At 37.1% G+C, this 23,293-nt stretch overlaps 1 non-coding gene across 1 annotated transcript; it reads right to left on the reverse strand.

Moving 5' to 3' along the window:
• Positions 1–10,405: 10,405 nt before the first annotated feature.
• On the reverse strand, positions 10,406–10,512 carry LOC120015802. Its single transcript, XR_005471821.1, has one exon. It is a non-coding gene; the product is annotated as a small nucleolar RNA R71 (small nucleolar RNA).
• Between the last annotated feature and the right edge of the window lie 12,781 nt (positions 10,513–23,293).

Below are 23,293 nucleotides of genomic sequence, written 5' to 3' on the forward strand. Positions count from 1 at the left end.
GGCAAATCAGGAACGCCCTTCAGTCAAAGCTTGGTGAAATGTTTCACGTCACTTTGGAAAACCATATCGACAGTGGACTTGGGGGATCAATAAAATCATTACTTTCGCTGGGGAACAAGAAAACAAAAGAAACAATTTTAGTCGATATCCTCTCGTAGCAAATTCTTTTCTTACTCTTGCAAACTTCAGAGGCTGGCGGATGGTCGATGACAACAATGGCAAGGTCTGTTGAGCCCTCATTGGTTGGAGGATTTGATGTTTCAGCAAAAATATCCTTCCCAACATTATTTCTTTTTTCCTCATTACCTGAGCTTTTTTTCCTCTCAAAGGCATCATCAGGATTATCAAATGTAACTGGGACAACCATTACATCATCCTCTAATCTGCGCTATTCTAAAGTTAAAAAAAGTGAGAACGAGATTTGGTATCCCAAAAGTTCAAGTGACCTGCGAGAAGTTAATATACTACAAAGGTTATTTAAGTAGGGCATGGGAATACGTTCTTTAATCTACTGAACATGTTACCACAAAGTACTCTAGAGCAACCTTCTTTCACTTAGGATATACTCTCGACCCTTTTCTTTTTCAATCCTTTGGTAAGTTTGGCAAAATGATCTACGAACTTGAGACAAACAGAAACCGACAGACCACAACAAGATTATAAATAAAAGAGAAGCTAAGAAAATTCACTACCTGATTGCCAACAAGAAGGGATCCCATAGGCCTTGTCAAGGCCAAAAACCATCTCTTACCGAACCCAAAAGTATATATTCTTCCATCCGCGATTGTTCGACGTGAGCTTGAGTATCAGATCCTCCCTTTTTGGAAGAAGATTGAACATATATCGCCTCTTCTAAGAGTCATGCTCTTTCAAATAGTAAAAATTCAGCAATTCACGAAGGCCAAAGCAATGACCTCAACGTTGGCAAAGGCATTTGATCGGCAGAAGAATCCTCCATCCATTTTGCATAAGCTGATTGGAGCTATCTGGAAGTGAAGCAACCGATCTTGAAAGAATCTCGTAGCACCAATTGATACTACGATCTCCCAATCAATATGTTCATAGTCCACCGGCGCTCTGATCTCTACATCCTCGGGGAACTTGATGGCATATCTGAGCATGATGATGTCATTCCCCTATAATATCGACAGTTTGATCATTAACAAAAATTTCAAAGGTCTACCCCCACCTCAAAGGAATCTGGCCTATTCTTTGGAAGGGGTAAAGCCTGACCCCCACTCGGACCAGATTGATCGACAACAATTGCCAAAGGTAAACCGAACTGAACGTGGGTAGCACTCAAACGAGTGATGATTCTTAGGGGAGTCGACCAATCACCGCTAAAAATTCCTTCTTCTTGTTCCAATTCTTCACCCCCCACCCAAGTCATGGTAAAAGAACAAATGGGAGACTTTTCCACTCACACAAGGTTCACTCTCACTTGACAGACGAACAACGACCATATCCCTTTCTTGAGAAGAAGATGCAATCGCTGTCGTCGACACTAAAAGAGGCCAAAAAACCTCCGTAACCCATAGACAACTTATCAAAACTCAACTCAGAATGTAAAAACAAACCAAATCTAAAAAAGAACAAGGGAGATGAATGCAAAACTCAAAGAGGAATCACCTAAAAGGATGATTTTCTTTTACGAAGAAGCAACACCAAAACCTAGAAAGAAGAAAATCATTCCCGGAGAAATAAAGTAGTCTCCAAGGAAAAACCAAAGAAAAATGCAAAGTAATAACCTTTACAAAACCCCCTCCTCTTATAAGAAAATAAAGGATGAATCTCAAAAGATCTAAGGCACGACGAGTGACATATAAAAAATGCTTGGAGAAATTGAGAAGTCACGCCTCGATAGACCAAGAGATGCACATCTCACCGCAGAGGAACTGACAAGTGACATGTAATTAATGAAATGGGAAGCCTCCAAAAGCCTAGTTTCTCAAACCTTATGTGAAACGTGGTGCACATTAAGCTCGGCAAAAAAAGAGGCGATCATCATTGAAGGGCTCAATAAACATCAGTATCCTAATGTCGAGCGAAGTTCAATGTAATGGCAACCCATCTTGGCCATAGAAAATTTCTTAGATACAATGTTGGGGCCTATGACATGAGATATTGTTGACCGAATGATCCATTCCAACTATCGATATGTAATTTACGAATGGTACAAACATCTAAACCTCCATTCGACTGGTTTTCATGCGATTGACAAACCGCTTCCGAACCTAAACATTACTCTCAAAGACAAGGTACTTGTCTTCAAGAGTGGGGGACAAATTGTATTGTATGGGCCAAAATTCGCATATGCCATATAGTCGAGTGGATATGCCCACGGCCTATCCTACCTTCTCTGCAAGGTCCATGTGAGCCATACAATTGAGACCACAAGACCACAACCTAGACTATCTTCTCAGCAAGGTCCATACGAGCCATACAATTGAACCCGCAAGATCACGACCTATGTTATCTTCTTGGCAATTCCTATGCGAGCCATATAGTTGAGCCCACAGACCCACGACCTAGGCTATCTTCTCAACAATGCCCATGCGAGCTATACCCATAGGCCCACTATTTAAGCTATCTTCTTAGCAAGGCGCACGGGCCATACAATTGACCTGCGGCTCAACAAACCCACAACCTTGATCACAATCAACTCAACAAGGGTCCATGGCCTCTACTGCATGCCCATGAGTCTTCGGTTCAAGAAGCTCCTTCACCAGCCCGCAATTTAACCAAGGCTAAGTTTGCCAGCTCAATGTCTATGTGTCCACGATGGGTCACGTGAGCCAGAGGTCTATAATATCAGAGGTCCCACCACATTAAAATGATCCAACTTTTGGTGATATCTTGCTCACTCTCTCTCTCTAAAATCTCTCACTTCTCTCACTATAAATCTCTCAGCCACCAACTAATTTGACCGTCAAAGCTTCCCCTACTGGTACCACATTGGTGTCAAGTTTCTTGGTTTGTTTCTAGTGTGAACTTTGCTGGATTCTTGAAGGCTCTGTTGACATTATTTGATTGTAGATTCTCATGTCTACGTAGCTGGGCAAGATCAATTCTTTCTTAATTTCATTATCATCATTAGAAATATTACTTGTAAAACAATCATGATTTCCATCTTCTTGTGAGGAATGATTCATTAAATTAATAAAGATTGCTTTGAAACGACGACTCCTGATGATGAACTGATGTCGACGATGACGATAGATCCATTATCTACTCGTCCATGTACTGTGATGTATTCATGGCACATACAGACACGGGTAGAACGTTGATAGAATTGAGAGAGGGACGATATTTGTGCGCTGGTAAAATAGAGCCAAGAGAGAAAAATATTCTTTTTTTAGTTTACGTCATATAGGTATGCTAATTCGACATGTCACATAGACTTGGGATGGATTGGAATACTTGTTAGGATACATATCATTTTTGTTCTATTCGTCCCTTAATTAATATCAATCCAAGCAGACTCTTAATATTATGAGCTTAAGTTTCGAGTAAATGTTACTTTTGATCATTGACAGATAAGCCTTGTTACACTCAGTCCCTTACATTCCAAATGTTTAAAATTGATCATTGACTTTACTAAGTCGTTTCAGGGTCAGTTTTTTAGTAGCCCAATTAGTCAATATTCTAACGTGGTAAAAAATCATTTTTCAATTAACTTTTGCATAGGTGGAATTTTTTTTAAGAAAATACATATGGCACAATTACATCAACTAACAGACTTTGAGAACTTACAATGATGTAACAAACGAGTCCTTGACATGGATGGAGCAGTGCGTTCTAGTGAAGGCTGGGCTGCGGTTGGTGGTGTTATTAGATTTCTGCTGGGAAGTGGCTAAGTGGGTTCTTAGTTAATATCGGGAGTTGTTCGGTTCTGCATGTTGAGCTATGGGGAGTTCTAGTTGGCCTTCAAAAAGCTTGGGTTCCGCAAGGTCATGTTGGAGGTGGATTCTCAAGTAGTGGTTAATCTTTTAAATGAAGAGATTGTTACTACGAATGTTCACTCTCATTTGCTCATGTGCATTAAAGGTCTTCTTTGTCAAGATTGAGTCATTCATGTGAGGCATGTTTATCGTGAGGCTAATTTCTATGTCGATAGTTTAGCCAACCTTGGGTTCGACTTGGCCCAGGGAGTTCAATCCTTTTCTTATCCTCCTGGTGTAACTATTCCCATTTTACGGGATGATATTGTAGGGGTATTCCACACTAGATTTTGCCCAATTTAATAATATGCTCTTTCTATTAAAAAAACAAAAAAAAGAAAAAAAAAGTCCCTGACAAAATGGAACTGTAACAAAATATTCTATATGACACCTTGTTATCATTCCATAATTGAAATAAACTTCCATCAGATGTTTGAAAGTAGCGTTAGCTTGTTCCAAATATGCCCAATTCACCCACAACCTAAGAAAATCTCCCTGAGCACGGCCTGCAATGGAGCCAAAGGCGGTGGGCATGCTTCAAAGGCTGTGAAGCACGAACACGGACACGACACTGCACGGATACGCCGACACGGTAATTCTCAAAAGGGAAAACTGGGGGCCGGTACACTAGATTGTACTTATTGGTAAAAAGATACAACCATTAAAACATCTTTTTAAAAAAGTCTAATGGAGACATGCTTTTACAAAAATAACCTCATATTTCATTTCCCTCTCACGAAATCTCACCTCTCAAACCGCGATTTTCTCTCTCCTAGATTTCTCTCTCAACAACTGCAAAAAACCTCCATTTCCAGACCTTAAAACCTCCATTTTCAGAGATTTTAGATCCATAACGACGCTACTTTCTCAATCTCGAGTGATACTATACTGATTTTCTAAAAAATGGTAAGTACATTACATACCCAAAGCTTCTTTCGATTAATTGATACTTTGGTGATACTATCTGAAATTTGTGCACCGAAAACCTATGTTCGTTTTCAAATCATGTTTATATGTCTTCATTTTAAAAAATTTTGGTTAATTTCTAATACATTTGCTAGTTAGGGTTTGTTGAACTCTGTTAGGGCTTTTGATACAATAATGTTTTTTTGTGCATTTGAGGCTTTCATGTGGTTAATTTTCATGTATTTTCCTTCAACATTTTCGAATTTTTGTTTGAATAATGTTGTTTTTGGTGCAGAAGCTACTTTTTTTTTAAATTTTGCTAAACTGATAATATAGTGAAAATTTTGTAATTGCCGCAAACAATTGGTACTATAGTGATACTAAATATGTATTTCATTAAATTGATATCAACAAACAATTTGTGAGAATGTAAGTGGTTGAGGGATTTTTGATTTGCTTATTGGTGAATTTTAGGACAGATATGGCATTTTTCTTTGGTATTTTGATGAACTGATACAATAGTGATACTTTTAAACAGAAGATCCAATTTAGTGTTCCATTTATAGCTGTTTCTAATAAAATGATAATAAAAATATTGGAATGAAAACTTGTTTGCATTACATGTCTTGCTGGTTCAATGGTATCATTTTAGTGGATTTTTGTTGTTGGTGATACTATAGTGATACATCTCTGCAGCTGTAAATGTGTATTTCATGCAATTGATATTTATTTTCATGCAATTGTGGTCCATTTGCATTACCTTATACCATTTGTATTACATGTCTTTCTGGTAAAATGGTCTATCTGATACTATAATGATACATAATTTAATGAAATAGTAACCGATACTATACTGATACTATATTGATGTTTTTTTACCATTTCCTGAAGTCATGTCCTTTCCTGAAAATTTAGTTTTATTCAAGGATTTTCTGGTTCAGTGCTCTAATTTTAGTGGATTGTGGTTTGCTAAATAGTGTTTTTTGGTGCAGAAGTGTGTTTTCTGGGAAGTTTGCATAAATGATACTATACTGATACTTTTCATCAATTGGCTATATATCAGACCTTGTATTGCACAACTGATACTATAATTATACTTTTGTTCAGGGGGAAAGACAATTTAGATCAAGCCTCCATGCATTTGTCACACTTGTTGATGACTTAAAGTTAACAAATAAGCACACTCTGCATCTAAAGAAAACACCTTTTTGGCGTCTAATAGATGTAGTCATCAACAAAGAAATTACAAAAGCAGATTGTCGGATAGGAAACTCTTATTTGGGGAGCATCATCGACACATTTGACAAGAAGAAGAAAGAATTCAAGATAATGGAAGGTTTATCAATTTTTCCAGCGATGATTTGAAGAAAGTGTTTGGAATCGACGACGGGACGAAAAAAATTCAAATAGGGAAGATAGTGAAGCAAAGGAAGGACAAGAAGTCTTCCTTCATTACAAGAAGATTGAAGGAAACAGAAAGACTAAACAAGACAGTCATAACAAAACAAATCAAGAAAGCTGTCGAAGGGAGAAACAAGAATGACGAAGAAGACGTTTGTCGATTGATAGTAATGTTTCTCCTATCTTCCTTGTTCGTCCTGAACAAATCCCTCACGTTAACATGGTCATATGTTAACTATGTTGAAGTGATAGATGACATGAAAAAATACAATTGGACTGCCCACATCTACGACTACTTTTTTTCATCACTTTGTGACTCAAGCTCTACAAATGTTGTGGGATGCGTGATTGCATTGCCGGTACGTAAACAACAAGGTTTATTCTTTATAATGCTTTAATGATACAAACTTGAAACACAATAAATAATATTTGCACAACAATCTATTGCAGTTCTGGGTAATGGAGCAGTTCAAAATTGCGGAACCCAAGCTTGAGAAGGCAACAATCTTATGTGCGAAATGGGACGTAAGAGATCTGACCAATGTCTTAGAGAGCAACACAATGCAAAACTGATATTGAAGGAGGTGAGAACAATTTAAAAAACAAAAATTATACATGATAAAGTGATACTTTTCTGGTACTATAGTGATATAATTTTTAGACTAAACTGATACATTATTACACATATGCAGGTTGATGAAGAAAGTGTTGAAGAAAGCCATGAAGAAAGTGATGAAGGAACTCACTCTAGAGATGAGGAAAGTAATGAAGGGCATGATCTAGAAGATGACATTAATAAATTGAAAACAAATTTAGCAACTTCAAAGGAGAGAGAGCAAGAACTACAACAACAGCTCCATGAGAGCAAAAATGAAAACAATAAGTTGAAAGAAAAAGTTGCTGATCTAGAGGAAAAGTTAAGGAAACTGTCAGCTGTAATGGAAAGTGTTTCTAAGGAGAAAAATGAAATCTCAGAGAGGCTAGATACTGAGTTAACGAAGTATGAAGTTCATCAATTTACACAAGCCTTAAGGGCAACAACTCCACAAAGCAACTATGAAGCAGGAACTTCAACAACTCCTGTAAATAAATATATCCATTAAATTCTTTACACAATTATGGTACTAAATTTATATGACACTATACCGATACATAACTAATAGTTGATTTATTAATTTGTCATTGAGTAGGCACCAGCACAAGCTGCAACAACACTTCCACAGCCATTACCTCAATCAAAAGAAGCAAGAACAGAGAAAGAAAGTGGCAACAAACTGTCAGAGGAAGAAAGTTTGGTATTACTTTATAAATATTCTTTTTTGAACTGATACTTTAGTGATACTATTTGTAAATTTTTTCTATTGTATTCTAGTCACAGGCTAATGTGGAAAGCCCAACGAAAATTGTTTCAGAAATCTTAAACCAACTACCAACAGAGGAGAATTTAGTAATTTAAACTTAAACTTTACTCATTGTTTTATTGTTAAATCATACTTTTATGAAAAATGACTGATACGAAATCTTAAATGCAATCATAGGCTATTGTCTCGAGTCCTTTGGCAAAGGCATCACATGAAGACAGTTCAAGAGAAGTCTTCAAAGATAGTGGAAGGGCATTATTTGATGATATGCCTACATTCCAATTGGTATGTTTCATACACATTAATTGGTATTTTCCAATTTACTAACTTTATAATGTGCTTCAACAGTTTTCTACACCAATTCAAATCAGTATACCTGAGGAACAAGCATTAACTGAAAATGTGTCGCCACCATCCAAGATTGCAAGAATAAAGGCAAAGGACAATAGAAACAGAAACAGAAATGATGATTTTAAATACACTTTCAGTTCACCAAAAAAGAAGGCAAAAGCAAGGGTTATAAAGAAAGGAAAGAAACAGGTATAATGTGCTTCGACTGATACTATAGTGATAATAACTGTAGTACAATAACCTCATTAATAAATGTCTTCATTTTACAATACTCTCAATTAAACTTTTTTACAAGTTTACTCAGATGACGATGAAGGAAATGAAGAAAATGACTTCATTGTTGTCGATGTTGGCAACAACAATGAAGACAACGTCAATGTTGAAAAAGCGAAAAAAGTTTCCAAAAATCAACGAAATTTTGACAAAGCACGGTGTACATAAGTACAATAAAACATAAGTCAATGAATTAATTGATACTATACTGATACTAATTTCTATTTCTACAGTGTTCTTATTTTTGGGGAGTAGGGAAGACATTCAGTGCATGTCAGTATGGATGACGTGGCTCAAATCCTCTGTGACAAATGCACATCAAACAATGTAAGAATCTGAAACCAAAAAAATTAAAAACATACGTAAAAAAAATCTGACTTCGACAATTCCAATTTTTTCAGGTGATTGACTCACATGCAAAGATCTTGACAGACAAGTACTATGTCAGACATCAAGACCCTGGAAGAAAAGAAGATAATAATACATTCCATGTGTTTGATTCTTTATGTTGGGTAGGTCCATTTTAACCATAGTTTAATTTACTGATACTTTACTGATACATTAGTGATACAATACTGATTTAACATTGCTAAAATTGAAATGGCAGACATACATCAAGAGGGATGATCAAAAAGGGTTAAGGGAAGAAAAGATAGACAACATTTTGAAGAGTGTAACATTATTAACCCGTTATTTGATCTTCCCAATGAATTCCAATGGGGGTAAATGATTTGGGTATAAATCTTGTGTTTCTATGTTTGATTGCAATTTCTTCATGCTTGTGGTGTTTGGCCAACACTTTAGGTTTTTGGATGAAATTGTTTGGAGAATTTGCTTAGACAATAATATGTCAAGTAGATTATGCTTCTTGAAACACTTGATTATGAATGTGTCTCCCTTTAATTAGGTGACAATTTGTATGAATTCTAATCTCCATAGAACTCCATGAATTCCTATGCATGTTTAGACCAATAAGATGGCTAGAATGTATTTAGGAATATCCGACCTAGACCAATAAGATGGCTAGTAATCGATTTTAGAGAGATTTGGCTTAAGTGCGCTAAAACCGACTTAGGTACGGATTCGTTATGCCCGAATTAGCAAATATGTGTGTGAATTTGTGTCATTGCAAGTTATTTCCCAAGGGGGATTCCAAAGCCTTGGTGTTCATCTCATTCATCTTATTTGCATTAGTTACATCTTTATTCTAAGAAAATACCAAAAACACTTTGCTATTTGCTTGTCTTAGTTTAATTACCCAACCAAACAATCTTGAGTTGAACTTTACTTTTGTTTGCATTGTCCATACGTACATACAAATATACATTTGGATTAGATATAACACCGTCCCTGTGGATTCGACCCTTGCTTATCATTGTGCTGTAGTCGCCGACTAGTACACTTGCTAGTAAGGTTAATTTAGACCCAACAAGTTTATGGCGCCGTTGCCGGGGACGGTTGCTTATATTTGATCCATTCTTGTTTATATACATAGATACTTACATACTTAGTTTAGCTCTTTCTTTCTTGATAATTAGTGATCTTTATACTTTTCTTTCTTGTTTGTAGTTCATGCAAGGAAGGCGTTCTCAAGATACAGAAATTCTTCCTGTTGATCTAGACTTGGAACGTGCACGAAGGAACAAGAGAGACAAGGATCTTCTTGAGGAGAAATCTTCCACTCGTTCTATTTCTCTTACATCCAGCTCTAGTTCGTCTAGTGACAAAATTTTGGAAGAACATTCTGAACAAGCGAGCATGGCTGAAAATCGTGAAGAAGTTGGCAATAATGCCAACAATGCAAATGCTCCTGTCACCATAATGGACTACTCTATGCCACAATTCTCTACTAGACAATCTTGCATCGTATTACCAACTATTCCGCCAAATCTCTCTTATGAGCTTAAATGCCATGTGATTAACATGCTCCCATCATTCTCAGGAGCGGAAAATCAAGATGCTAGTGATCACATTGATAATTTTCTAGAGATTTGTGGCACTCAAAAAATTCAGGGCATATCTGAAGAGTTCATACGGTTGAAACTATTTCCTTTTTCTCTTAAGGAAAGTGCTAAGATCTGGTTCAAGACTTTGCCACCAAATTCTATCACTTCTTGGGATCAACTTTCTGCTAAGTTTATTCAGAAGTTTTATACTCAGTCAAGGACACAGAGGCTTAGAGATCAGATTTTCCATTTCAGGCAGAACAAGGGAGAACCACTCTTTCAGGCTTGGGAGCGATATAAAACTCTATTGATTGGTTGCCCACATCATCAATTCTTGCCATGGCAGATTATATCATACTTTTACCAACATCTGGCTGATGAATGCCGCCATAGGTTAGATGCAGCTGCTGGAGGAAATATTATGGCTAAGGAACCGACTGAGGCCAATGAAATTATTGAGACTGTGGTGGCAAATTCCTCACAATGGGATAATCGTGATCTTGATGCTCCTAGACACATGGTTTATGAGGCTAGTGCTTCAAATTCAGAGATGACATCTGTGGCTAGGAAATTGGATGCGGTAGTGACTTTGCTGAGCAGAAATCTGGAGCCTTGTGGCATTTGTGGAGGCACCGATCATCCTACTCATGTATGTTCTAGAAGTGGGACATTTCCTGAAGCGGAAGTCAATGCAGTTCAACCTTTTCATAGGCAGCAGAATGATCCCTTTTCTCACACATATAACCCAGGATGGAAGAATCATCCCAATTTCTCCTATGCTTCACCCCAGAATTTCAATCAAGGGCCCAGACCTTGGCAAGCTCCACGACAAGAACCACCTTCTCAAGATGCAAGGAAGTTTACCATGGAGGACCTTATTTCCCAGCTTGCTCAATCACAAGTCACAATGCAACATTCCCAAGCAGAGATGAGCAAGTCAATGACTCAGTTGCAACAAACTGTTTCCAGTAATACTCAATCTATCGCAAAGCTTGAAATGCAAGTAGGACAACTTGCTCATGCCTTGAGTGAAAGACAGCCAGGAAAGCTGCCGAGTCAACCTGAGGTAAATCCTAAGCAGTATGAGGATGCTAATGCTATTACTGTTTTGCGAAGTGGGAAAAATGTGGATAACAAGATTGAGTATAAAAAGCTTGAAGGTGAGAATCATGATGAGCCTATAGTGGTGGAGCCAAGTGCTTCCAAAATACCTCATGTTGAGAAGGAAAAGCCGGAAGTAGAAGAGTATGTTCCAAAAGTGCCTTTTCCATCTCGTCTTGCCCCAGCTAAGAAAAGCAAGTATAATCGGGATATTTTTGAAGTTTTGAAGAAAGTGGAGATTAATATTCCACTCATTGAGGCAATTAAGTCTATTCCCGCATATGCAAAATTTTTGAAGGAGTTGTGCACTAACAAAAGGAAGATAGGTGATCATGAAGAAATATTTCTCTCCGAAGAAACGAGTGCTATTTTACAAAAGAAGCTCCCGCCCAAATTAAAAGATCCGGGTAGCTTTACCATTCCTTGTATTATTGGAGAGAAAGAAATTGAAAAGGCCTTGATGGATCTTGGTGCAAGTGTAAATATCATGCCTTATTCTGTTTACACTACTTTGAAGATAGGTGAGTTGAAACCAACTTCAGTCACTCTCCAACTAGCTGATCGCTCTTTAATGCATCCTTTTGGGTTAGGTGAAGATGTTTTAGTAAAGGTGGGTGATTTTGTTATTCCGGTGGATTTTCTGGTGCTTGATATGGAGGGTGAACCTAATCCGACAAGAGATGTACCACTCATTCTAGGCCGCGGTTTTATGGCTACCACAAAGACCATTATAGATGTGGAAAAGGGCATGCTCACAATGACAGTCTTTGACAAGACCATTGAGTTCAAAATCTTTAAGGCTATGAAGAGTCCGGATGTCATTAGAGAATGCCTTCATGTTGATATGGTAGGCCATGAGAGAGTGAATTTATTGACAAAAACGGCTTCAAGTGATGAGGTTGTGGAATATGTGGTTGGTGATAGCATTGAAAGCAAAAGGACCTCATCATTGCCAATATCCAACTAGCTCGTGGCTACTTCTCTTGTTACTAGCAAGCTATCTCCAACTTTCAAAGGCGTGCGGACAAGAGCAAGGAAGTTGAAAAAGGCACGGTCCAAAACAATGTTGAGAGGTAAAGCAAGTGCTCCTTTTGAGACATTGAAATTGTCTATCCATGGTACTTTCACGATAACGAATTCTAAGATAGAGAAAGGGTGGAAATTTGTGGCTCGCCAACTTGAATTCTGTGGGCCAAATGTTTCGGGGATTCTGAATGGAAAGTATCCTATGCACCATCCTCCTTGATTTGTTTTCCAAGAATTGTTGTGAAGGTGTTGAGGCTTGTGGTGATTTCTCCAAATCAGGTTGTCTCTCTCCTTATCTAAAACAAGTGTTGTGTTTAAGCTTTCTCCCTCCCTTTATTTATTTGCATTGACGACCATGCATGTTCTTAAAGTTTGGGGTGAGAGTTTGCTTAAATTGTTAAGTGTTGATGCATACTTGATTGATTTTGTAGGTACAACTACGTCTGGCTGAAGACATTAAACTTAGCGCTACTTGGGAGGCAACCCAATGAAGAAAGTTTAAATTTCTGGGCATTATGTTTATAGCCAGACCACGCCTAGGCGCGTATTGTGCACGCCTAGGCGCGTATTGTGCACGCCTAGGCGCACCTTATACACGCCTAGGCGTGTGTGTTTAAAAAAAAAAAAAAAAAAAAAAAGGGTTCATATGCAAAAGAGGGTGCATGAAGATGTTGAAGAATTGTGGCCAGGCCCGTACCCCAATCCACTCGATGCATGACTCTAACCCCCAGGTTGTATTGTTTTAGCTTGTCCTCTTTTTAGTGCATTATTACATTGTTATGTTTTGCATTGAGGACAATGCATTCTTTAAAGTGTGGGGTGGTGGACTACATATGGATTATCTTGTGCGAAATTTCACATGATTTTTGTAGTAGCTGAATTTTGAAAAAAAATGAAAAATTTGAAAATTTTCAGTGCTTGAATTTTGCATATTGATGGGAGTTTTCTATTGAATTGAGTGCTATACTGAAATGCAGCTGATCTTGGTTTGTGGAACCCATCTTATCCTTCTATATGCTTGTCGTCTACTCTATTGGATAATCACTTGAATTCACTTGCACGAGAATGTGTGCTTGTGGGGTATGACTTGGGTGAATAGGTGTTAAATGTGGACTTTCTCTAAGATGATCTAGAACACCATGTTAGTGATATTCTTGGCATTAGTTAATTACATGCATGTTAAAAAAAAAAGAAAATATAAATAATAAAATGATGATGATTAAAAGCATGTTCCGCTCTTGTGATCTTGCTGAGTAACCGGGGCTCTTGTCTAACCAACTTGAGTTTCGTGTAAAAAGGTGAGGCAATCATGATGAACATACTGGGCTAGCTTAACTTCGAAGCCTTTTCAACTCGAGTGATTGATCCGAGGTGTGCTTTATCACATAATGCCCTAAACCAACTGGTTGGGAGTCATTGGTTGAGAACTCGTTACATGGGTTGACTAGAAAGCTTAAAGGAGTGAGCATTGCACAGTCCTAGTAAGATGAAAACAAAAAAAAAAATATAAAAAAAAAAGAAGAAGAAGAAGAAGAAGAAGAGAAGTATGTATATAAATAAAAGTGCCTTGGTATTACTAATTGACTGTTCTTGGAATTCTTGGAATGTGACTATGTTTGGTGCCTATGAACTCTTGGAAGCCAAATATTTATACATTTCTTCTTTGCACGCACTTAATGTAGTTGAAGTAATAGAGTAGAAGGATAATCTTCACTGAGTATATGGTTTGGATGAAGTGTGGGGTCTCCACATCTTTTTGATTGGATGGCATTGATGTATGTTGTTTCGATTCTAGAGATTTCCCTCCCATATGTTTGATTTGAGTTATCTTGAAACGTTTGTGGGTGTCGTTCTTGTAAGCCCTCAGGAGACAAAACTCCTCCACTAGGGACACCTAGGGGTTTAAAGGCTTGTTGCATATGCTAAATGCAATCGCGATTCCTGCGTTAGTGAGTTAGGATGTTAGTTGGTAGATGTACTTTGTTTAGTTTTACTTGAGTACAAGTAAGGTTTAAGTGTGGGGTGTTTGATAGGTATGATAATACCTATTGTTTTGGTAGAAATATTCCCCTCTTAAGCTTACTTTAAATAAATAATGAGTGTATTTATGTTTTGATTTGTATTTTTGATAGGTTGATTGCGGTTTGGATGAAAAGTGATGAAAAAAGGGCTGAACTGAAGAAAATGTCCACCGACCTTCGTGTGTTCAAATACTTATAACTTTTTGTCACGTTATCGGAATCAAGCGAAATAAAAGGCATTGGAAACTAGACATCTCAAGCTTTCCGTAGACGCTAAAATCGTGCAAATCGGACGTCGTATGGAGATTTTGGAATCATTCCACGCCTAGGCGCAATATTTATGCACGCCCAGTATCACTCCTGCACGCCCAGTCCAGCGAGTTGGGGCGTGAATTTGAAGTTGTGCACGCCTAGGATTGCGCCTAGGCGTGCGCCTAGGCGTGGTGCGCCTAGGCGTGAATACAACGCGCCTAGGCGCACAAGACAGTTTTTGAGATGTTTTAATTCGCGAACTTGCCGAGCCGCACGAGATTTTTTAGACCTAGAACTGATTTTCTGGAGAGCGAAACCAGAGGGGGAAGGCGACTCTTGGAGCTAGGAGGAGAGATTCTTCAGCTCAACTTGGATTTACTAAACTAATTGGGTTTATTCATGATTTTCTCATCTCTCCTCTTGTGTTTTTCTCTTATTATGTGTAACTAAACCTCTTTTGCCAAGGCTAGGATGAAGCCTTGGGTTGGATGACTTTGTTTATGACTTGATTTACATATATATGAGTTGATTTGGGTATAAATTTTGTGTTTCTATGTTTAATTGCAATTTCTTCATGCTTGTGGTGTTTGGCCAACACTTTAGGTTTTTGGATGAAATTGTTTGGAGAATTTGCTTAGACAATAATATGTCAAGTAGATTATGCTTCTTGAAACACTTGATTATGAATGTGTCTCCCTTTAATTAGGTGACAATTTGTATGAATTCTAATCTCCATAGAACTCCATGAATTCCTATGCATGTTTAGACCAATAAGATGGCTAGAATGTATTTAGGAATATCCGACCTAGACCAATAAGATGGCTAGTAATCGATTTTAGGGAGATTTGGCTTAAGTGCGCTAAAACCGACTTAGGTACGGATTCGTTATGCCCGAATTAGCAAATATGTGTGTGAATTTGTGTCATTGCAAGTTATTTCCCAAGGGGGATTCCAAAGCCTTGGTGTTCATCTCATTCATCTCATTTGCATTAGTTACAAGTATTTGAACACACGAAGGTCGGTGGACATTTTCTTCAGTTCAGCCCTTTTTTCATCACTTTTCATCCAAACCGCAATCAACCTATCAAAAATACAAATCAAAACATAAATACACTCATTATTTATTTAAAGGAAGCTTAAGAGGGGAATATTTCTACCAAAACAATAGGTATTATCATACCTATCAGTAAACCATTAAGCATTCATCCAAATCACTGGACAATATTGGTGTTGGATGGTGAAGCTTCTGAATGGACTCATTACAATAGCAATAAGCCCAGGGCAGGGACAAAAGATTATTACCTGGAGGATGCAAGGACTGTGGTAAAATTCTGAAACTTGACACTAATTTCAATTATAAGTATAAAACTATATGTATAATTGTATGGCTTACAAAACTGCAGAAACAGTACGTGGAAAAGAAAATGAAAGAACATTACATAGATAGAATGGTTGAACGTGGATTAGATGTGGATGTCGATAGCCTTGATACCGAGTACAATTTCCCATTGGTGTCAGCAAAGAAATGCCCTCAACAACGGACTGGATCGTAAGTTAAACTTCGAATGATAATTTATTTATATTTTTTCATACCAACAAAAAATTAAAATAACCAACAATTTGAAATGTTCAATATTGACAGGGTCGACTGTGGCATACATGTATGCCACATCATGGAGTGCCTAATTACAAAAGTCCCCATTCCTGAAGATATGACGCTTACAGAAGTCACACAATACAAGTGTCAAATGACTTCAAGCTTTATAAAGGACTACACTCCATGATGCACATTCTATGATCCACACTTCTGATAATGTCTCTGTTGGAATTCTAAATGCATTGTAAAGTTCATGTAGTAGATGAAACTGGTACAATTTTGGTACCAACACTATTCAGTTACGATATTCAGTTAGACTGGTTTGCTTTTCTTTTTCGGGATTTGTGGTACTATGCCATAACGATACTGATACTATGCTGATACATTTTCCTATTGTATTAACATATGCCAATTTAGATATGATAATCAGGTCTATGGTACTACACTTGTACTTTACTGATAGTATGCTGATATATTTTCTTATCATATTAAGATATGTCAATTCATATATGATAATCATGTCTATGGTGCTACACTGATAATTGAACTGATAATTTGCTGATACATTTTCATGTTATACTAAAATATGTCAATTTAGATATGATAATCAGGTATATGGTACTACACTGATATTTTACTGATACTATGCTGATACACAATCATATATAAATGTGATACTATGCTTATACTAAAGTTCATATTACAATAAAACTCCAGAACGTACCAGTTCATATCACAATTAATAATAGAATAAGAATAATAAAAAAAATCTAAGCTAAAGGCTCCTTGCAAGATTTCCTATTGTGGGTGCCTAACTTTCCGCACCTACCACAACGAATCCTTCGTACCTCCTCACCCCTAGATCTGATGCGCCTCTTTCTAGGCCTTCCAGGTTGCCTCTTTGTAACAGGAGGTAAAACCTCAAAGTTTTCATCCTTAAAATCAACACTCAACGAAGCAGGAATGGGATGAATCGGCTCTTCATATGACTTTCGGAAAGCTGAAACATGGAAATAGTAGGGAACAAATTCTTCAATAGGCCTGCCACACCTACTTATTGCCTTGACCGCATGCACACATGGGTAACCATTAAGACTCCACATACCACATGAGCATTTACATGAAGAAATATCTACACCATGGGGAGGATCTGAGACAACTTCAAATTTGCTATCAGATGCTCTATGAATAATCCAAGGCCGACATTCATCGACATACTTCTGCAACTTTTCTACCATCTTAGGGCACAAAACCCCACTCCACGAACCTAGCAATTTACACAAAAAACAATAAATAAAATCAAATAATAGATCATAAAAAACAATGTACAATCTTCAACGAAGAACACAAACATTAACAACAAGATATATTACCAGATTCAGTATTCCTTTCATAAAACCAGTCCATAAGTTTAACTCTGATCTTATCAACCATCTGAGTAATAGGCAAATCTCTACAATCAAGTATCCAAGCATTAAACGATTCAGCGGCATTGGAATACATCTCACCATATCGACATCCAACGCTATAGGCATTCGTCCAACACTTTAAAAGCAAATCCGCCAAAAAGTTGTCAACAATCACCCCACCCTCATTTTTCAGTTTCATCAAATTATCGTTAAGTATTGAAACACTAGGAGCATGTGCACACTCCCGAAACAACCATACCATCCGTTCCCTTTGTTTGTTACTAAATGCCCCACGACTAAATTTATCTCTCAAATTCTGTTTCAAATGTTGTAAACAAAAAAAGTGATTGGCACTAGGAAATGCTTTTGGCAACGCTTCCATAAGATCAAGGTTACGATCAGAAACAAAAGTAATAGTCCTGGAATCACCAACCACAATATGTAACTGCTCCAAGAACCACAACCAATTAACAAGATTTTCCGCATCTACAACCGTAAAAGCCAATGGAAACAACCCTGCAACAAATTTGAGAGACAAAGTATCATATCATCATTGTATCAATAAAGTATCAGGATAGTATCAGAATAGTATCAAACACTGATAATGTCAAATTCAAAATTAAAAGAAGTTTTCACCTTGGTTACCATTCTTTCCAGTCGCAGACAACAATATCCCTTTAAAACTACCTTTCAAAAAAGTCCCATCAAGAAACAGCATGGGACGACAGTGAGAAAAACCATGTATGCAAGCAGAAAGACCAACAAACAAACGCTGAAATTTTTTTGAAGCTTCATCAAGTTCTAAAACAATATGACTCCCGGGATTAGTAGACCTAGCTGCATTAACATACCATTCTAACTGCTTGTAGGATTCAGAAGAGCCACCAAAAATAAAAGATTTTGCTTTCTCCAAAGCACCCCAGGCCTTGTCATAGGAAACAATACAACCATAGCTTGAAAGACAATGAGAAACAACATCATTCGGGGTCAAAGAAGGTTTACTCCTCACAATATCAACAATCAAACCAGATATTAGCTTCGAACTCATCCTTAAGCTCGTGTCCCTCCTCAACAATACAGTACAAGTATGCACATTACACAACTTCCTAATGTAGAAAACACCATTTACTTTAGACAAAGAACCACGAACGAACCAATTGCATCCTTCAGAATACTTGTTTGCACAATGGTCATCCACCCTCTCCTCATTGTTCCTCAAATAAACAAACTTAAACCCTCTTTCAATCGAATATTTACTTAAAGAAATCCTAAAATCAGCTACACCTCCATCAAACCCCTGCCCAACATGAGTGATAAAACTAGCCCAAGAAGACGAAAGCAAAGGACGAGAATTAGAAGAAGAACAAATTCTACTACTAAAAACCTCCTCACTCTCATCAATAGTTTCAGCATCACCAAAATTATTCACATGGGCATTTACATTTGACACACTAGCAACACTCCCAGTCAAACCACCAATGTCAACTGTGACAACAACTTCCACAAGCTGCAAACGTAAAACAGAAATCAACGATATCATTGTGCGAAATTCTTCATCATTCCTCAAAGAGCACCCAGTATACGAAGGTATTGAATAAAGCAAATGGAAGTTGTTAGAATCCAAACAACTTCATTTCTCAACAATACTACGCAACAATACATTATAATTAAAATCATCTGAAACTTTGATCGGCAACACTTGATCACCATACTTAACCATCAGAAAAACAACATCCATCATGCTGCAAGCAAATAAGCAAACAAAATAAAAATATCAAAATAGTATCATTAGTTACCAATAGTATCACAAAAGTATCATTATTACAGACACCTACAGTATCATAAAATATGGAATAAATAGTATCATCATCAACAGAAAAACCAACGTAATAAGTCTAAAACTCCCAAAAGTATCATAATATTATCAACTTAACACCACCACAACAATAAACAAATTTCAATCAATGTACCGTGTAACAAAAACCGAAAACTACAATATAAAATATGAAATACAAATGAAGAAGAACAGCTCACAACAATGTGCTTCCAGAATGAGTAGAGAGGTAGATTTTGATGAGGAAGAGAGGAGCAGCTCGGCCAAAAATGGAGACAAGAGCAACTCGACAAACAATCCAGATCGAACAACGAAGAAGAATGTGATGAAGAGAGGAGGAGCAACTCGACAAACAATCCAGATCGAGCAACGAAGAAGAAGGCGATGAAGAGAGGAGCAGCTCGACCAAAAACGGAGAGAAGAGCAGCTCGACCAAAAAATTCAGATCGAGAACCAAGAAGAAGGCAGCTGCGTAAACCAAAAGAATAAGAAGAAGGGTATTATAGGTATAAATCAAAAAATATTTTAAATTAGATGACCAAATTACCCTTAAATTGTATTTTTTTACAATTTTGAAAATACCCAGGTCCTTTTTACAATTAAGTTGTCTCAATTGCTATTAATGCCAATTGTCTGTTCTCAAAATTATAACGATACGACACGGCAAATAAATATTTAATAAATATATTTTTAAATTTAATTCATATAAATATCCAACTATAAATCATTAAATCAAAATACTATAACATCATAATAATCATAAGATCCAAAAATAATTATCAATTTCATGCATCTAAATCTTCAATTGGATTTTTTTCGATATTCTCCATCATTCGATCATCAAAAATTGACCATTTAAAAGGGTTAGGAGTGGTCATTGTCTATTTTTAATAGGGTTAGGAATGCTCTACTTTAAAGTTGACCATTTAAAGTTGAATATTTTTATTTTGAAGTGTCGGACATGTCTGCACAGCGTGTCCAAAAATAATTTTTAAATATTAAATAAAAACGGAATTGCATGACACGGTGACACATGGCCGACACGTGTCGTGCAAAAGCAAGTGTCGGACACTTGCATTGGCTATCAATGCAAGTGTCCGTGCTTCCCAGTTCAAAGGTCTTCAATAGCTTACGGACTTTGAGATTGTGTGCAGCATAGTGGCAGCGGTCGCCTTCGAATGGGTGGGTATGGTCGGTGATGTGGGGTTTATGACCCGCTAAAAGTATAGCGATTCCAAACCCAAATTATACTCGCAAGTGCACGAATCAATTGTAGTACAGAAGTGGCAAATACGAGTGTCGTACCCACAGGGACTGAATATAAAATATCTGCAATTCCAACTCTTTGTAATTATCAATGGAAACAAAATAAATAAGGATTAACACAAATAAACAAACACTAGGGATCCGATTTCACCAACTCTAATGTATTTAAATTATTTAGCCGACAATTATCATTTCATTCATGCATGTCAAAGATCAAGTCCCCTAATTTATGTAATAGTCATGGGCATCTGACTTACCACGCCTATTCTTAATTGCAACCAACCATGAGCATTTGGATTGGCTAAGACAATCAAGAATGCATTAGGATTTATGGTAACTTATGTAGTGATCACAAAGATCCTAGCATATGGCATTTATGTCTAGGTAACTCCGGTATTAATTGCAAGAAGCTTGTCTCAAATTGGACATGGGCATTTGCCTCAATTTGCATCATGGTAATCAAACCTAGATGGTAGCTAAGCATCAAGATTTAATTATCAATAAAGAATAGCTAATTAACACTTGAATGGCCAACCATGACAAAATAAGTGGAGTCACCATCATTGCATTTAAGTGGAATCACCATCAATCACCATCATTGCATTTAAGTGGAATCACCATCATTGCATTTAAGTGGAGTCACCACCATTGAATGTCCAATTTGTACTATAATGATGGTGATGCATGGAATGATGTCAAATGATTTTGACAAATCATATGGTGGGCTTTCAAATGATAATCAAGAAATTGATCAAGATGGTAATGGACACAAGCATATGGGCTCTTGATGAAATGAGCTAGCAAATGTTGAACAATTGGTTGGTATGAATTGGGCCTGAAAATATAAAAATAAATACAAAGTGAGTGAAAAATGATATTTGCATTTTAGTGGTGTAATAATCACTTTAAGCCCTAATTATGTGACAAATGTCTTAATAATTCATTATTAAAAGTGTATATTTTTGACACTTATCAGTCGGCCTCGTGTCTGTTGATTGGTGGTGGTGGTCACCGGTGGAGGTGACTCGTGTGGCCAGAAAGGGCCTTTTTTGGATAAATTTTAGTGACTTCATTGCAACCTTCCGACCAAACCGGAGGTTGTTGGCAGTTGGGCTAGGTTGGGTTTTGATGGTGAAGGTCCAGGGAAGCTTTTGGTAGGTTGACTGTCTGAAATGCTGGCTGAACGACAAAGTTGCCATTGAAGGCGACGATGTTGCTCACAGAATGTGTATTTTCTAAATGACTCTTGTAACAAGCGTTCAACCAATGACTCCCAATCCAGTTGGCTCAGGGCATTAGGTGTAAGGACACCCCAACGGGTTTAATAACTTGAGTCAAAAAGGCTACAAAACTTCGCTTGTCACATGGGTTGATGTCTTGATTTTTCTACCTTTTTACGCGAACACTCACTGCTTACTGAGGCAAGAGGCCCGGTTACTCAGCAGAAAAACTTATAAACACTCCCATTTATTTATAATTGTTTTTTTTTTTGTTTTTTTTGTTTTTTTTTTATATATGAATATATACATGTATCCCAAGATATTAATATTCAAAGAATTCCAAATCAACTCAAGAAAATCACAATGTTCATAATTAATCTTAAATTTCATACCCCACAAATATGTAATTCTGTGCAATTGATCCAATTATTAAATAGAATAGGTGAGACAAAACTAAAGTCGGAAAAAATCCACAAGTGATTATGGGTTTTCAACTCAAATTGTTATCCATACTTCAGAAATATTCAGACCAATTCAGAAATATGATACAAATATGACTTCCAAATCAAAATTTTATTTTATTTTATTTTTTTAATTTTTTTTTAGCAATCATTAAATAGAATAGATATTTAACAAACAAACGGTTCTAAGACTCAATATTCCCAAAGCACCGCAAACAAACAGAATTTGTCTCAACACCAGGATCCTTGAGACTGGATGCTAGGTTACTATCAACCTAACTAAAGAGATGTACCCCGTAGCAAGGGCAAAAGGCTAACAAGGCCTTACAATAGGTTGTCATTCTCTAAGAGTTTCTGGTCGGCTCAATGGAACCCAAGCCAAGGTCAACAGTCCTTTGTATCTCCACTTTGGGGCTTTACAATTATGGACATTTCGTCCAGTCCATGCTTAGGACTCCTAAATACCTTATCGGTGGTTGTTTCCTGGACAAACTACTAATTACTTAGCTGGTTGAGTTGGCATCCCTCCAAGAGATCAACTACAAATGTTTCAAGCTTGCACCTAAGGTAGCACAGCACTTGCCTCCTCTATCTACATTTTTTTTTTTTTATCATTTAACAGTTCCTCCCCCACTTAAAATCTTGCATTGTCCTCAATTGGAAAAGAAGAAAAAATATATATATATATAAAATATGAAAAATATATATGGAAAGCTATGGTTCAGAGAAATACAACCTGACAAAAAAATTTCTGGTCGTTGCATTGCCATGTTTTTACTTTCGTATCATATCCATGAGTGCAGCCAACATGTGCTCCAGCCTGTGTTGTCCATCCTCTAGTGTTTGTAGCCCCATCTCTAGCCGGGCTATTGCTGCTCATTTACACGCTCGAGGAAGACTTCTTTTTTTTTTTTTTTTTTTTTTGGT

The sequence above is a fragment of the Tripterygium wilfordii genome, chromosome 14, assembly GCF_013401445.1.
Source record: "Tripterygium wilfordii isolate XIE 37 chromosome 14, ASM1340144v1, whole genome shotgun sequence".
Classification (NCBI taxonomy): Eukaryota; Viridiplantae; Streptophyta; class Magnoliopsida; order Celastrales; family Celastraceae; genus Tripterygium; species Tripterygium wilfordii.